We start from the raw sequence: 15524 nt of genomic DNA on the forward strand, positions 1-15524 counted from the left end.
CTAAGATGCTCAAAAGGTTAAATGTTTACAATATAGCTATATTAACTCAGTGTTTGTTTGCAAATAGTACTTTTAAATCTTCAATCTGATCTTTATTACCTTTTGTTATTAGCCCCACTGTCTACAGATGATGTCATGTGCATGTCCAGTTGTATGGGAACTGCTGAGTCACGGCCTGAACCTCTGATTAATCACCTGAGGTGAGCCTTGAGTCAGCCAGAGGAGCACAGGTGAAGGCAATTCACCTGTGCTGCCGGAAGGGGTGGAGCCAGGCTCCACACCTCCTGGACCTATTTAAGAGCTGGCTACCACAGGGGAAGGATCTCTTCTGGAGATCACCTCTCTTGGTGTTTTGTGGTGAGCTCAGCTGAAGGGTAAGCTCTTCCACCTATTCTCTTTTTGTGATCGTTGTCTATTTTGCCTAACTCTCTTGATTATATTGTGATTATAACATCTTAATATCTATTGATTATACAATTATATTGTGATTATAACATCCTGATATCTATTGATTATACACCAGTAAAGCATGAATGTTTTAGTGGAGCAGTGGGGTCAGACAGTACTTTTCAACAAGCATATATGCTGTAGAAGGAAATCACTTATTCTGGTCATTCGGAAGTAAAAGTTTCTTAGCATGAACATATTCTTGCTGAATTAATTCAATTTTTCTCTTTAGACAAGAATATTTCCTCACATTTTTTGTATGTGTATTTTAAATGCTGTGGGTTGTTCACTACCTGATTAATCTGGCACTACCATGGAGAAAGGTATTTTTTGCTATATTTGAAAACTGTTTTTATAAAGTTATATTCAAGAAAGGCACTCTTGTCCTTGGTTGAGGAAGATCTGGCTAGTGATCATCTAGGCAAACTCAATACAAACAAATCCATATTCCCTGATGGAATACACTCACAACTGATGAGGGAGTTGGCAGAAGTGATTGCTGAACCACTCTCTGTCTTCTTTGAAACATCACAAAGACTAGGGAGGTACCTGAGCAAATCTAATGTTACTTCAGTCTTCAAAAAAGGCAAGAAAAAGGAGCCAGAAAACTACAGGCCAATCAGACTTGACTCCTTCCCTGGGAGGGCAATGAAACAGCTTTTTCTGGAGGTCATTTCTATGCTAGTGGAAGAGAAGATGGTTATCAGAAGTAGTGAACATGAATTTACCAAGAAGAAGCCATGCTTGATCAATGTGGTAGCTTCTACAAATTCACAAGCAGGATAGATGCATAGATGAGGTGAGAGTGACAGCAGTTGTGTACCTTGACTTTGACAAGGCTTTTAACAGTGTCTTCCACACCTTCCTTGTAAATAAGGTTATGAAGTGTGGAATAGATAAGTAAGCGGTGAGGTGGATTGAGAACCGTCTGACCAGCACAGCTCAGTGAGTTGTGGTCAGTGAGGCAGAGGCTAGTTGGAGGACTGTAACTAGTGACATTCCCCAGGGATAAGTACTGGACCTGGTCTTGCTCAACATCTTCATTACTGGCTTGGGTGAAAGGATAGAACACACCTCAGCAATTTCTACAATGATATGAACCTGAAGCTGACACACTAGAAGGGTGTACTACCATTCAACAAGGCCTAGAAAGACTGGAGAGTTAGGCACAGAGCAATCTGATGAGGTTCCATAAGAGTAGAATCCTACACCAAGAGAGGAATAACCATGCACATAATTACAGGCTGGGGGCAATCACCATAAACTGGAACATGGGAAGTTCCTCATGAACATGAGGAAAGCATCTTTACAGTTAGGATAATGGGGCACTGGAACAAGCTGCCCAGAGAGGCAGTGGAGTCTCCTTCTAAAGAGCTACTGAAAACTCGCCTCGGTCCTCTCCTGTGTAACCTGCTGTAGGGTACCTGCTTTAGCAGGGAGTTGGACTCAATCACCACAGATCCTCTTCCAACACCTCCAATTCTGTGATTTGGTGAAACTTATTTCTTTTAGCAGCCATAAAAAAATTCTGCTTTAATTTGAATGTGGCCTCTTGCAGTAAGGCCAAATGTACACAAGATTAGGAACTGAGCTTCATTAAAACGCACCTAAGGAATGTGTAAGATACTTTAGATACTGCTGTATCTACAAAAAAAAAAAAAGCAGTAAATCAGATAATTCCAAATATTAAAAGAACTGTTTCCAGCTGCTTGTTTATCATGGATTAAGGCCTTCTGTATGCAGTCGCATCATTATGAAAGCCAGTATATTGATGTCTGTTTTGTATGGAAATTTGTTACACCAAAAAAAAAACCGTTTTCCAGATGTACAGGCAACATTTGACTTAAATAACCAGCAAATGTGGCAAACTGTTACATTTATTTGCATACAGAAAAAAAATCATAAGCACTCTAAGGCTTTCCCTATAGAATGTCCAGCAGTCTTTCCAGCCTACATGCTAGTGTTGTAGCAGATAGAACATAGAGCCCACGATGCCTGTGTCTTAGGTGAGATACTTGTGTTTTGCTTTAGGTGTTTTATTTGTAATTAATTGCATCACATAATTTAGCAACAAGGTTTCTTCTTAGGAAAAGCAATCTTTCCTCCAGTAACATAAACATAGATAGTTTCCATGAAGACAAAATCATGACACCATGTAATCTGTGTCTGAGAAGACTTCCTGCACTTCTGCTGCTGTAACTCTTAGTCATGCAATTGGATCACAAATAAATCACTGGAATATGACATATGTCTTTTGTGGCTTTCTTTATACACGCTAGGACAACCAACCCAGTTATCTTTATGTTAAGATAACTACAAACAGTTCAGACAGATGGCTTTAGATCCCTATATACTTATCCCTATATATTTATTTGTCATCACTGAGATGGCAATGGATCAGATACCCAGTTCTAAAGCGCAGCAGATGTGAGCGTAATCTCCAGTAGTTAATTAATACAGTAAACTGCCACGATTATCTGCATACTTACTGATGATTGAGGTTAATAGCTGGCTATAATAAGACGGTCAGAAGGGCATGACAGCTCAAGCAAAGCAGAGCCAATGGACTTCCTTGGGCAGCAGATGATAGTACTGGAACAAGTCCAGCTGCTTATTCAAACCTCTGGAGCTATGGGTCCAATTTAAGAGCAGAATAGCAGTAATATTCTACACTACTTGACATTAGAGAAGATATGCTTGAGAGAATTCAGAAAGATGGCAGCAGATACCTCAGTGCAGCCAGCCTGCTCGCCATCTTGTAGGGCTTCAAGTCCTCACTGTTGGGAATACAGGCTGCTCAGCAGTTCTCAAATGTCATTGTAAGGCTCACACAAAAATCAGGCCGTTTTGTTCTCATGGGCCCAGACAAGCATAGAAATTGAATCATACTGTTCTTACTTACTCTGCACAAAAATTCTCCATCTGTTGCTTTTCTCGATCATTCAATTACAATGTCATTTTCTTCATATTCTACTATATTATTAACAGATGCTGAAGCAGAATGCTTATGTGTTCCTGGGACAGTTAGAAGTATCACTGAGTGAAAACATCTAGTAATACTTAAGCTCTCATACCACATCAACACATCTCCCCGCCATGTTAGATGCCACAGGTGCAAAGGGACCTCCAGAGGTCACCTCATCCAAGAGTACGTTTTGGTGGAGCAACTGCTCAGGGCCTCATCCTGTTGGAAGTACCCCAAGAGGCAAAGATACTGCAGCTCTGCCAGGCTATACACTGAATGCTTTATCACCTCCACATGAAAAAAAGGTTCCTGTGTCACACTGAATTTCCCATATTTCAACTTATGTTCATGACCTCTGTGCTCTGCTCAAGAAAGTCTGGCTCTGTAAAACCTGCATCCTCCCTTGGTAGCTGCAGATGGCAGTGGGGTTCCCCCACAGCTTCCTCTCCAGTAGGAAAAACAATGCACATGCATCACACTCTCAGCCCTACCCTGCTCTGCTGACCAGTTCAGAAATGGATGCTGGTCACTTCTTCCATGCCTGATCCAGACCCCAACACAGACCTGAAGTGGCAGCAAGCAGCAGGGCATCATCTCCCAATCTGGCCTTCCCCAGCACAGCCCACTTTCTCATTTCTGAAGTCACACAATTGCAGGGCTTGGCATTTGCATCCCCGAGTGAAGCCAGCGTACAGGCTGCATGTTCAGACCTCCATAGCCCCACAAACACTTCAGGAGAAAGAGAAGACAGAACTCATTGCACATGCTACAGCATCACCCAGCACTACGTAGCAGAGACTGCTGTACAGCTGCTACCGACATACCAGTGGGGACTGACACAGTGAGACCAAGTCTTCATGGCAAGATGTTGAGATGTCAAGCAAGAAAGCAGCACCCTTCTACATCTTGCATGAGTTTCTAGTTCTGAAGAATTAAGGTCACAACACCCTTCTCATCACTACCATCCTTGAAGCAGTTCATCTCTAAATGAAATATCCAAAACCAGCTTTAGCAGTGCACGACAACTCACCGGCTACATTAAAGGATCATCTTAAAATGCTTATTTACAAGAATCATTTTTTTTTTCCTATTGCAATATCCTAAAAAGCCCAAGAAACACCCTAGAATCTTGTCCATATTACCACTGCACTGTAACAAGTGGTCCAACATCATGTTCATACTGCTCTACAAACACCTGAGCTCCTTTGAATGCTAGCTGTTACACACAGTTTTGTGTCCAGGCTACAGAGTTTTGTGTCCAGGCTTTACCTTATTTCCAAGGCAAAGAATTATTTATGTGATTTCAAAAAGCATTGTAAAAGCTCATCATTCAGAGCATTACAGTTTGCTCATCTCATCTGGCATTGATTATTAACATTCAGTTTGTATAAGTTCATCAGGGCTGGGCCTGCTCCACAGAGTATGGATCAGTTGATCTGAAATCTGCCAAGTGAAAATACTTTTGATAGCTTAATAACTATTCCCTGTACCATCATTTACACTTAACATAAGCATGTCTATTAATGATTCACGACACCACGATTTCAATCATTCGTTCCACTTTCCCTATTGAACTACAAACTATTTGCACTCCATTTTTTCCTCAAGTAACATATACTGTGCTTGGCAAGTGGGAAGACAAAGAATAGTTCTACAAAACAATGTGTCATTTTTCTTTCTCAGAGAGCACATGAGCCACTAGCAGACTCACGAGATCTAATCCATATGAGAGTTCCTCAAATGTGTTACAAAACGCAGGCAGAATTTTGCAAAAGAATTTTTTCTTCAAATTATAAACTTGGAATAACAATTAGGTCTCATCTATCATTCAATATGGTTAACAAAATAATTAAGAAATCTGAGAGAAAAATTCCTTTATCTTTTGTTCCATAGTAAAACTGAAGGATACTCTCAGTCACTCGATCAGCGAATAAAACACATCTGGAACTGCAAGATCTCCCTCAAGAGCCTCTAGCTTTGCCTGAAATGTGGCATACTGCAATTCTGATGCAACACCGCTTGTTTTTGGTGTATTCAAACTACATGCAGTGCAAAATGCCGTTATCAATCTTGTCATGTCACATAAGCTATTTCATAGTGGACACAGCAAGAGACACTTGAAATACTCAGTAGAGTCCACAAACTGATCCAAGTGCTTACACATCTTCTGCTGCTTTTGAAAGACCGCCTCCGTTACATGTTATCAGTGAGTAACTTACATCTCTTATCATGTGGTTACAGATTCATATCAGCCAGTAACCCAGGCCTGCTACGGAAGCCAGTGGGTATTTGTGACATATTTGGACATTTTCAGGAGAACCAATGCAAGTCACCTTTATCCTACAAGGAGATTCATATCCCCCAAACTGCGTGCTGCCCCAGAAACACAGCTAAAGGGGCACAGCACTGCATACTCTGCTACCACAGCTGCATTTCTGCTGAACTTCCCCAGAAGTTACCCAGTGACCCACACTGACACCAGCCAACTGACTCGGGATAAGCAAGGGGCTTCAGATAATTCCCTCCCACATTTCCTGGCAACTGTTTCCACAGTCAAGCATCCAAGAGTAAGTATTTGCAGAACCAGGCGATGGAAGTATCTGCCAACAGAGAGGCTTTTCCTTGATGCTGTAAAACCAAATCTGCAATCTCCTCCCAGCTCTAGAAGAAACTGTATTGAAAACATATGTACTACAGCAGTACTGCAAGGCAAATAGTATACTGAGCAACTGGGACAGCACAGCTGACCTGCAACCTGCTTATGAGTTCTTTCTCTGCTGCCTCGCTTCCTACGTTGGCCATTTGCTGTCTCCTTCCTCTAACAGAGGGAACTTGCAGGAACATCAGAGAGAACATGTGCTTGGGGAAAGAAAACAGAGTAACTAGTGGGGAATTTGTCAAAGCTTTCTGACAAAAAAATAGAGTCAGTATGCTTTTATATGGCAAGAAACAACAGCAATATATGCAGAAGTAGAAAATTCACCACATTGTGAATTTTTTTTTTTTTTAAATGAACTCTTCTGTCCTTACCATGCCTTCAGATTTCACTATTTATTTCTATGTAAGGAATACTCGCAGTCTCTAAGTGTCTTCTCTGCCTGTAGTGTTAATAAATTTACCAGAGAAAGCCAAGCAGCATTTCATGCTTCGTGGAATATTTTCTTGTTGTTCATGAACTGTGCAATCATTTTGTGTTAAGAGGTTTATACTTCTACATTTCTTCAGCCATCTTGACATTCAGAGAATGAATCTTGATTGGACTACATTCCATTCAGCCTTACCCAAGGCATCCCATTTTGGGACATTTTTCCCTAAATACTGACAGAATTATTTTCCTCAGTGCTTTTATTTCTTCCATATTCTTCTGTTGGTAGATTACTCCTACAGGTAGTTCCCTGTCCTCAATCTGCCATCAGTGCTCCTGCCATCACTCTTTCAGGGCACAGTAGAGGAGAACACAAAGGTCTTTTTGTCAGGTTTCCAAGAGACAGTTACCTTTACCCCATTCTTGATGCTCAGAATGCTACCCCTGGCCTCCTAGCTAAGGCTGCCCCACCCCCTTCATATTCCACGCATCATTTCACTGCACAGAAATTTCTGTCCTCAGAGTTTGTCTTGAATCAGTTTTCGCTCACTGTATCCTTGCAGACTAGTCCTGGGGAGTGAAACACTTCACCCGTGACACTGCTGTTACATAGCAGGGCTGCCTTCCCCAGTGAATCTGATGAATTTTAAGATGAGGCGGTGGGCTGTAAGCATTCATCTCTGGTCTTTTTGTGGGCGAAGGTTTCTGATCAGATTATGTCAGCAGGGAATCACAACCCAAGCTCCTGCCAAAGATCATTGATGGTTTGTTTCCTAAGAACTAGCACAAAAAAAAAAAACAAACAACCAAACCTAAGAGGTCAACTGTTATATTTGGCACCCCCTAAAATTAGCTGTTTGCAACAGAGAGAGCATTCCAAACCAGACAGTTGTACATGGCAACGCTCTTCCCATCCTCTGCACCTTCAGACACTGAAGTGTTTAAGCAGTAACAGGAAACTGTGCTCAGATGCGCTTTGTTACCAAATGAGTCACTGTGGCCTTCCTCTTTCTCCCGACACAAGTTTGTCTGCTGTTTTCATGGTTTTCACTTTGCACACACAAGCGTGTTTTAACATCCACTTGTAACACTGATAATATTACAACCAACTGTTATGTTGACCCTTTGTCTATTTCTCAGAACAGTCTCGTGGTTTTTATTTATATTACCTTAATTTCAAGGTAACAGGCTGCACTTAGAGGCAGGCCAGAAAAATGCTGAAGACCTGTCCCCAAATCTACTAACCCCAGATCACTACCATCAGTCTATCTTCCCAGGAATCAGGTGTTCCATGCCAGATGACGTTTCGGCTCTGCATTTTAAGCTTCCAATAAGAAACTATAGAGACAATACTGACAGTGATCTAGAGTTATAAAAAGTACATTTTGAATTATTTTAAGATTTCATATGTGCATTTTTGTACAGAACCCAAACGCTTACTGGGTCAAGGCATGCGCCTATTCAGGAGCCACCACAGTATTGTTGAAGAACTTGGCAAAATTCTCAGCTCTACTCTAGTTTGTAGCTCTTTTCGCCAGACTGCTCTGTCATTTTCCAAGAAGAGTATATTTCTTGGACTCCTTGTCCCAACTGGCTGATTGGATTCTATGGCTCACCCTTCCAAATCACTGTTCCAGCTCATTGATGATTCTATTCAGTACTGGTTACACACGATGTTGCTGAAAAATCAACTTTCCTTTGAAAAGCTATGTGTTGACCAGTATTTTTAGTTGACAGATATAGTCAGCAAAGCTGACAATTCCCACGTTTTCTTCTTGTGTTTTCTCCACAGAAGGCAACGAGCTGTTTTCTGCAATAAACTCTTCTGTTTTGCCCATACTTATGGCCACAATCCACACTCTAAATCACTGTCTACATTGTTTTAACATAAATCCTTTTTCAAATACCCTTCTAATTCAATGGCATGCTGTAAATCAAACACACACTATTATAACTGCCTTGAGACTCAACTAGAGCTCTTCAAATATACTCTTTAAAAGCACTGAGTTTATGGCAGTCTTCAGGGTAAATTTACAGCATGATACACAAAGACTAAGTCACAGGATGAAATTCTGCATGCAGAAAAGCTTAGTAGTTTGCTCTTCCCAAAAACACAGGTGGTAGTCCACTTCAGAAATATATACAGTCCCACTGCAGTTAATGGAATTACATGCAAGCTTATGGTCAAGTACAAGCATAAGCACTTTCAGGAATATCTCCAGTATCCCAATTATCTAACATAACTACACACTTAGAATCTTAACTTCAGCATTTATCTTGGCTCAAGAGATCGGCTCCAATTAGGCACAGTAATTAAAGCTTTTTCTAAGTGGACCAGGGCAATGCAATCATACGCAAATCATCCTCAAGGGCAAGCTCAGGTGCATCTCAGCTCTCTACTTTCACTGTTTATGGTGAGGAAGTACACTACAGGTCTGCAGAGATGGGTAAAGAGAGGCAATCCTGCCTGGAAATCTGGACATAATTCCCACTCACCACCCAGCCTTTGCTCCCACTCTCCAGTGGCCACACAGAGGAGCCCATCACTGCCAGGCAGCCTCCAAGTCTGGATTTCTCTGCTTCATCTGCATGCCCGAGGCTATGAACCCTTTCTACCCTGCTGATTTGAATGGATATCAAGTTGACAGCCATGATGAAGACCACAAGCAGCACGAATAGCTGTCCTGTTTGATATAAACTAATATATTAGATATATTCCAAGAGATTTCTACCACTGCACAGGAGCTCCACTGTAAACCTGCAGCTGCATCTCCACATGTATAATCACAACAACAGATCAGTACTAACCTTAAGCAACAGCAATAGGGAACAAGCATTCTATGCTTCAGAGCCCAACTTTCCGATCATCTTGTCAGCAATCAGTCTCTGTAAGAGACAGGGTATATTAAAAACGCTAAAAATGTTAGACTGCCTAATATTTATACAGAAGTTTTGCTGTACCATAAGCCAAGAGAAAACATCTCAGTGTACATGCCTTCCAAAGATGTCCCAAAGGAGGAGTCCAGATTGCAATTCATGTCTACATTGCCTGATTTATTAAGCTCCTCATCTGCTGAGTTCAGTCGCCTGCAGAAACTAATCCCAACATGCTACCTTTATGAGATAGCAAATATTACATTTTATTCACCAAAAACAGAACATAAAACAGGGAGGTTAAACTACTCATTGTACAGAACAGGGCAAGATGCTGGCAACTGCAGACCAGACTGATGCCATTTCTGCCCCAGTGTTTCAGGTCAGCATCAAACTCCACCACAAAAAAATTACTTTTTTTTTTGTCTGCAAAACAGCTTATTTTAATTCAACAGAACTTAGGTAAATACTTAAGTAACTCCTCTTGCTTTTCAGTGTTTAGTAGGTCTTTCCACTAGGTCAATGGTCTAAAACAGTTCATTAACACCAATAGATTTTAAGTCATTTGAAGGCCACTTCAGATCACATGCAGAGATGACTGGTGATGGCTGGAGGCCTGACCCAATGACTTCACTTCCATAGATAACTTCTGGCAGTACATATTCACTCCGCAGTCAGCAAGGCTGCACGTCCGACAGATCCACTTGATTGCCATGCATAGAAGCACAGCAATCAAGATTAACTTCTTAACTGACACTAAACACCCAGGTTGTAAATCAAGATTCCAGTGGCTTAAATCAATGCCTGTCTTTACTGTCATTTGTATGATATAAGAAATCTAAAGAAAAACTTGCTAAAATGTGACTAAACACAAAATCTTAGAAAATCCCAAGTTGGAAGGGACCTACAAAGATTTTTGAATCCAGTCCCTGGCTCCACAAAGAGTCACCCAAAACCAAACCCTATGTTTTATGGCTGCCCAGGGAGGTGGTGGAGTCTCCTTCTCTGGAGATGTTCAAGACCTGCCTGGATGCCTACCTGTGCAACCTGCTGTAGGGAACCTGCTTTGGCAGGGGGGTTGGACTCGATGATCGCTGGAGGTCCCTTCCAACCCCTACAATTCTGTGATTCTATGTCTGCAAGCATCATCCAAATGTTCCTTGAACTCCAGCAGCTTGGGGCCCTGGGCAGCATACTCCATGCTCACTGCCCTCTGGGGCAGAATCTTTCCCTATCTCCCACCTGATTCTCCCCTTCAAAGTTCAATGTTATTACCTCAGGTCCTGTCTCTGCAACCAGAGAGCAGAGATCTGTGCTGTCCCTCCTGATGACGTATGCGAGATACAGTCATTGAAAATCTAGGGAACATGTCACCTTAACTCAGCCACGTACCTACAGATAGTGTTTGTCAAAGAATACTATTAAGAATTACCTACCAATGTTGAAATAAAATGTGAAAACATAAGGTCACCAACTGAAATTGAAAGTTTTGTTTAAACAAAAGTACAAGTTCTAGAGAGATGACCACAATAACCTGCCATTGAAATCCATTCTCTCGTTATGAGAAAGCTGATAGCAACAGAACCCTATAAAGCGCCGTCTTTGCTTATAAGAACCAGTATTTTCCTCTAGTGACCTGTCAAAGTTATTCCTAAACATGGCAGCTGACCAATTTTTCTTCATGAAATCATAATTGAGTTGACAAACAAGGCTCTATTTACCTTCACACTAGAAAAGTTTTTATAGAAAAGTTGCACATGCAAAACCATTTTGAATTAATTAATTGGAAGTCAAATGGAAATAAATTAAAAATGGTTAAATGGAAATTGAAACAAACGTAGACCTACGACTTGTATTTCAAAGGAGCAAACTGTAAGGAAGAGAAGCTAAGTAAGCTGTCTTGAAGAAAGCAAAAATACATAAAGGAGTTTTAGAATTTGCTTAAATGAAATGTGCTAAATCTGAGTGGAATTTGTAAGTGGGGAAAGTTTAGAAAGGGGCTTTGCAAATAGTCAAAACAACAACTAGAACCACTTACAGGTGGTTCCATACCAGGTGAGGCCCTTCCAGTAGAGACAGGTCAGTAGTCCAACTAGTCTAATAAAACAAAGGCTGTGAGAACAGTTGATCGAGTTTCCCAACTATCCTGGAAATCAGTAGTAATGACAGCTATTACCTTAAATTCTATAACCAGCAACAAAGCAGATGGGTTAAAAACAAACAGGCTTCATGTAGGTTTAGAGAGAAAGTAAGTTTTCTTGAACAGATTTGAGTGCCCTTGTGTTAGGGGCTGAGGGAGCAAACCCATAACTAGTTCTGTTATCATCTATGAAAGGGTAACAATTGTTGTTGCTTGAGATAAACAGAGCACAAAACAGCAACAGAAAGGGTCATTCCAGACCTCCATCTCAGGCTCCTATCTTTAGCCTATTGCTCTGCCCTACATTAAATACCCTAATAAGTAAATGCACTTTCCTGCAAGTTTACCAAGCTGTACAATACATCTTCAGGGAAAAAAAATAACCGAGTTCTTGAGATTATTTTTTTCCAGATCCAGGGATTGAAGCCATGGCATTTGGATGAAAATATCTTTATGCTTGCCCAGTTTTCTTCTGTGGAGCCAAAGTGTCTGATCCTGCTGGCATCCAGCTTCAGTTCTGATTTCAGTCCAGTAACCTGGTAAATCTGGACCATCATCTTCTACACTGCAGAATATTTTTTTTTTATGCTCTCCATAGCCAAGTTTATCATTGCCACCTCTCACGGCACACAAGTGCTGCTGACTGGGTTAGGCTGTTCATAACACTGCTTTCTGGCCTTTTCATCCTTCAGTTCACATAACTGACACATAACTCCTTTATTTTCCCAACTGCACAAAATTACTCTGAAGAATCACGTCATCTGTTTCAGTCATCCTTGCTTTTTGGCAAGTATATTTCAATATCCATTTCCTGATCCTATTCCTAAATAATCATAAATAGAAAAATGTGAGTATAAACATGCCAGTATGAAGTCAATGCCAAATGACTCTGATGTCTCCAGTGTCCTATTTAATAACAACCCAATCAACATTTCAGATCTTACGCAAGGTTTTCACATTTACGTTGTCATGGGGGACTCTGTGAAACTGACCACTGTGTCTGCGGTTGTGTGGCATGCCAGCCCGCCCAGCTCAAAGATCAAGCTTGGGATTTCAGGCTCAGCAACTAGAAACAAGGCCACATTTTCTAGATTGCAACATAAGCAAGTAAATACAAAACTGACACGGGTAAGCACTTCTTACCCCAGGGTCTGACAGGAGAACCAGAGACAGATTCTTCCAACTAGGAAAGGAAGCAGCCTGCACAAGTACTGGGCTTATCTATTGGGTTATCACTCCAACAGAGATGGAAATCTCCACGTGGCTTGAGAACTACATGCTTTTAATCTTTCCTTAAGTCATCATTTACTTTTTGTTTTAGCATTTCACTGGCTGAGTGACCACTTCCTTTTGTCACTACATACAGAATTCATATTCCCAAAATCTCTCATTGCTTAAAAGGAAAAAAAAAAAGGCACCTACATAGCGTAAGTGGCTTTGTATTTCTCATGGTCACTAGAAAACAGGAAAACAACTCAGCACCAGCAAATTGCTGTTAATTCTTATGAATCCCAGGTGTCAAAAGCCTGACAGTTTAATGCACGCCTCTGATTTTACAGTGGAAGGTTTGCATTGCATTCAGCAGTTTTTTCCACAGATTTAGAGGCCCAGATTTCACCTTCCATATTACCAAGGATTCTTAGCACACCTACACATACCTTGCAAGCCAGCATCCTTTCAAGCTGGTAAGGATTACAAGTGATTTTTATGAGTCCTGGCATATTCTCCAATTAATAAGCTTTTCAGAAACCTTAATGTTTACCAATCGGGATCCTTAGTAAGAAGAAAGCTCAAAGTATCATGACTTCAATTAATCCCACCATGGGGAGGGAAGAGGAGCCTAGCAGCCTTGTGCTAGCACTGGTGTTCTGGTGAGAAGAAAGGTAAACTGCACCTTTCCTGGTAGTGAATGAGCATGTTCACATGGAAGAAGCTTATAAAAACAAGAGGATTTTTGTTAGCTTGTTTAACAGAGCCAGCACCCACCCAGGGAGGCAGTTTCCAGCCCTGGCAGAGGAGCAGCAGGATCACTTCTCACAGAGTGAGGAGAGTTTTCCACAGGAGTTGGAAGGGACTAAACATCACTGCTGAGAACTGTGGGCTTGAAAGGAAAGCATTAGTTCTATTGGTAGTTTCTTCATAAAACAGTTAAATTACAGTGCCCAAGCAGTAGCTGAGCTGCTGTTTTAAGAGGAGCTTATTTTGTATGTGACTAAAACAGTCCCCAGAGAGAGGAGCCCATCCAGGCACTTGCTGCAAGGGAAAGGCCCAGCAGTACCGCCCAGAGCATCACCAGAACTCCACTCTGGCATCACCCTCCAAACCAGTCTCCTGAGCTCCAGAGAAGGGCAAAGACATCCTTGCTACCAGGCTGGGCCCAGCACAGACACATACAGCCCAGCCCCTGCTTCAGAAGGAGCACACACTGGCCAAAAGGAGGCTAAGTTGCACGTATAACACGGCAAAGCTGAAAAACCGCTGTATTTCACAGGCGGCTTTGAAATTTCACCGCTTAATTCTGTTCCAGTGCAGAAATGTCACAGTCAGTTTCCTACATACCGGCTGACAGAGCAAGGAGCTGTGTAACTGCCCTCAGGGCAGTGCCTGGATGTCACTGGGCACCAAAATCCCATCACAGCAGGCTGGGCACGGCTGCAGAACTAACCTGCTGCTGCCATGTCACCAAGGGGGCTATAAAAGGTGCTCAGTACCACTAGCACTGTAAAAACTGCTGGTGGTTTTAATAGTGATATCAGCAGCAATTTTCCCCCAGAATGGAAAATACAGTTGAGATTTATCCCCAGACATCCCTAACTAAACATTAATTTGAACATCTGATAAGCTCTAATTCATTTCTTGTATGAGAGCCCTGAATGCACTACCAGGCTGGGCAGCTCCCCTCATGCCAATAGGCAGCTGCCAGCTGCCACAGTGCAGTGTAATTGTTTTGCTCAGAGCACTGCATGTAACCCACTGTTCCTTGTCTCCTTCAGCTGGGAGCTGGACCTAGGAAAAAACATTTCCTGCTAAAAATCTGTCAGGAGAGTGTCTAACCACAAAAAAAGCTCAGGTTCCAAAATTTTGAATACTTTGTGAAGTTACATTTATATGCGGTGGGTCCCTGCAACTATTTTTTTTTTTTTTTTTTTTTAAATAGTGCAACACTTAATGAAAAAGCTCTAAGGCTGTTGCTATAGAGCTCCTAGATCACCTCCAGCTATAAGAGTGAGCACCCTGTAATGTGTAACGGATGCTGAGGCTGTAATCAGTTTTGCCCAGGGCTGGGTGTGCCTTAAAATGTTGGGTTGTTTTTGGCTTCCTTGTTTGGTAACTTGTTTTAGTTTTAGAAGGCTTAGCAGTGGTTCAGGGAGGATTCTAGCACTAGCGTTACACTTTTTATTTTTCAACTAAACATTTTTGTCTAGCAGATCTTGAACTTGACTATGAAGCAGAATAATCCCCATTTCTACTAACTCCATAGCTGTGTCACTGGCAGGCTGCGATTCATCTGCCCTTCCCATGGACACAGGAGAAAGAAGGTTACCTGTCCACCCCACATTCAGCTGAGATGCTAACCAGAAGCCAGGGCCCTCTACACTCACCTTCTATTTTTATTAATAGAGCAGAGATCCAGTGATGCTGTATAAGCATACATTTTATCTATCATTCTGCAGCATTCATTAATTCCAGGTGGGACGGGAATTCACCTTACAGATGAAGTCTGGCATCCAAACCTTAATCTAACCTGTACAACCACAGCCCAATATCAGCCATTCTCTGTCTTCCAACATTGTTACCTTAAATGCTTCAAAAAGCTTCAAAGCTTGTCAGTTCTAGGGCTGAGCAGATTTTGCCAGACCATTTTACAGATGAGAATAAAGGCACAGACATGCAGCATCCAGTTTCTCAAGGCACTCAGCTGCCTCCGCACACAGGTAACAGCTCACCATTTCCAGGGAGTGCATCCAAACAGATTCTCTTGGAAACACTCATTTCCTTGATGATCATTGCTG

This window comes from Lagopus leucura, unplaced genomic scaffold (genome assembly GCF_019238085.1).
Source record: "Lagopus leucura isolate 7727_CA_CO unplaced genomic scaffold, USGS_WTPT01 Super-Scaffold_100009, whole genome shotgun sequence".
NCBI classification, from domain to species: Eukaryota; Metazoa; Chordata; class Aves; order Galliformes; family Phasianidae; genus Lagopus; species Lagopus leucura.